Raw genomic sequence first — 3,436 nt, 5'->3', positions numbered from 1 at the left:
AAATAATAATAATTAGTTGTACAATTTATGAACAAAGCCAGAAACTCTGGAAACTAAAAGTAGGACACTTGGCTCCTTCACAAGATGGAGAGAGAGAGAGAGAGAGAGAGAGAAGGAGAGAGAGCAAGTAGTGGTGAGGTTATGTGGTGATTTTGCAGCATTGAATATTGAATGACTCATTTAGTGTAAATAAACATAAGCACCACAGTGTTTACTGTTTATCAGTGTCTTTGTGTCTGTGTGTGTGTGTGAGAGAGAGAGAGACTGAGGTTGAAATTGTGTGAAATACATGTGAATAATCTGTAGAGTGCCATCGCCCCCTCCTGGTTAGACCCACACAATTAAAAACTGCAGGCCAATAGGAACTATGTTTTTATAAAATGAGAGTTGTGTAGTTTGTCCCTCATTTTCTTGTAGAGTAGTGACATTCTGGGTAGAAATATTCTGGGTCAATGTGGAGAGTAGAAGTGACAATGACCAAGATCTATTCTCACATACATAGGGTTACATCAATATTGTTTTAACACAACTTTGATAAATCCTGAACTATTCCTTTAAGGATTTTTCTGGCCTGTCCTGTCAGCATGGGATCCAGGCTTATTAAAAACACACCGCTACTTTTGGTGAGAGAGAACCGTTCATCACTGTGACCTCTTAGTTTAAGAAACTATATTGCACAGTCTATTATTCAACATCCTGGGAACTAAACCTTAACACAGTGAGCCTCTGTTGTGTGTGAGCCATGCCAAGTTTGAATCAGCAGCTACATAATAGCCCTCATGTGTTCTTTCATTGTAATGAACCAAACTCTCTCAAGCTGCAGATTTGCTGCACATTTGTGTGTGTGTGTGTGTGTGTGTGTGTGTGTGTGTGTAGGTCACAGGTTAAGGGGTGGAGGGGTTCAGGATACAGAGCAGGGAGTGTGTCCTGCAGTTTCAACAATCACACCCAAACTTCCACTTCAACTCAATCAGCCAAGAGCTATTTCCCTCCTTTAACCTCTCGTTCCCTTCACTTCCTCCCTCTCTTCTGGTTTTGGCATTTTGCACGCTCTCTTTTCCTTTTTTCTTTTCTTCTATCTTACTTTCTCTGTCTTCTGTTCTCCTCTGCAAGTCAGTTGAATTCATTCCAGTGGGTGGCACTGGGGTAGAAAGTAACAAATTACACCAGCAACTGTTACTGTTAGCCAAGTAGCTTTTCATGTTCTTCTACTATTTAGCAGATTTTAAGATCAGTAAATGAACTGCACTTGAACATATGTAGAAACATGTTTGATTAAAGTCACTATTAAATGTGAGCATGTCTGATGCTTGTGTCCACCGGTCATAGTAAACTGAAAGACACTGTGACAGCTCACCCCCAAACAGATTGAATGGGCTGAAAGCAGCACATAGATTTCCTTCCATCTGTCCATCCATAATCGATACCCACTTACCCTTTTTCTGTGTCACTGTGCCCAAACTATTGGACAGTCAGAAAGGACCACTACACCCTGGATTTCTACAGCACCATATCAGATTTAATTTTCATCCTTTTTTTTTTTGGTCTAGCATGCACTGACAGGTGCAATTGTATAAAAAAGGTTTAAAGTAGAATGTTACCCAGGTTCTCAGAGAACAATGTCCATGTGACCTAGTGCTATAAGTTTCCAAAATACAGCATGTCCATTTCAAATCTGGCTGCAAAACTAAAGCTGCATGTTGAGAACATAACAGACATGTTTCCTCACTATCTCTACTACTAAGTAAATGCAAAAGGAAAAGAAATCAAACAATACTTGAATAGCTTGCAAAATATGGCTACAAGAAGATTTATCATATATTAATCATAATAAATTCAAGTGGCAGCATAATGAATGTGTTTTGTCAGTGCAGTTCATTGTCATGTTTGATGAGTTTACACAGAGTAAGTAATAAGTCGCATGCTCAGTAAAAGTATTTGCAATAGTTTATGAAGACCTGATTTCCAGTCACTGTCTCTTCATGAACACAAATATGAACACAGTTTGCTGTAGTCATTATAAAGCATTTAAATACTTTTCTTTCCCACTATGTGTTGTGACACCTCCCCCTTGTGTTCATGTTTGGTACTGAACACTACAACAGCTGAGGGGAGGATCAGGGGGTGTAGGCTCCACCTCACTATTCTCAGCTCACAGCCACAGGTACAGTTTTTAAGCTGTAATCCAAGGCTAGTAAAGCAAGTAGAGGCTGTCTAAAAGTTGTCAGTGGTTGAAGATGACATGCAGAGCTAATGCTGTACAGTAAAGACAATGGACAGCACAGTCAAACAGCCAGTGGTTGCTCTTAACTGAATGAAGCTAGATTTTAAGGGCCTAACTAACAATGGGGAATTTTGTGACAGACCTGTTTCTACTCTTGTTGATTTCCATGAGACACGTTTATGGAGGTAAGGTTCTGCAGAAGAAAGAAATTCTACTTTCCCTCTTAAGTATCAGGTGACAAAGTGACTACTTAATGATTTGTTGCATTGCTATGATAAAATTGATAAAACTAAAAAGGTCTCACCTATATAATCATTTAATATATGGTTTTTAATGGCATAAATGTATTGATGTTAATTTTCATGTTTAATCCAGTCTAATAATGTCTAATAATATCACAATATGTGGTGAATACTGGGTTATAGTTTAACTGGATGCTTTATGCAGAGTGGACCTGATGCCACCCTGCCCAAGAAACGCCATCCTAGGCAGTATAAACTTTGGTTTATAACAGAGTAATCCTGGCTCCAAACAAGTACAATATAAAACAGTGTAAAATGAATGAAACAGTATATTAACACACTGCTCCTTGATCTTCTTTAGAAACCACCGCAGCACACATAGCAAATCCACTCTCAGTTTGATTGTAATAAAAATGAATGTTTTGGTCATTTTGATTTCTAAATTCAAGGTTCATTTAACACTTCACTTAATTTTGAACAAACTCTGTATCAACTCTGTAAGTGCACAAATTCTCAGTCAATACTGCTGATCAACTATAAATAATTACCACTGAAATATTAACGCTTCCTAGCAGATTTTGCATCTGCAAGAAAAATAATTATTTCACCATCAACATTGCCTTAGACAGTTGCACATCTTTAGATCTGCTTTATAATGAACTGGATTTACATTCGATGTGTGTCACTGGCTGTAGGAAGATTACTAATAAGCCTGTGTTCACTGATATCTTAGAGGCAGATTAGTGATAGATGGACAAACATGGGTTGCAGTATACTGACAGTGGACTTATAGGCTTTATGCAGAGTGTCTCAGTGGGCTGGTCTGCTGACTGAACACTTCTCTTTAGGGCCATTTTTATAACACATAATAATAGCCTTAATAACAAACCTTACTCCTTGAGCTCAGTGAATTCCCAAATCTGATCGCAAAGTTAATTAAAGGCGATATAATAATAAGGTATTTACAATA

This window comes from Monopterus albus, unplaced genomic scaffold (assembly GCF_001952655.1).
Source record: "Monopterus albus unplaced genomic scaffold, M_albus_1.0 scaffold102.1, whole genome shotgun sequence".
Taxonomy (NCBI): Eukaryota; Metazoa; Chordata; class Actinopteri; order Synbranchiformes; family Synbranchidae; genus Monopterus; species Monopterus albus.
This window is presented reverse-complemented; position numbering follows the sequence as displayed.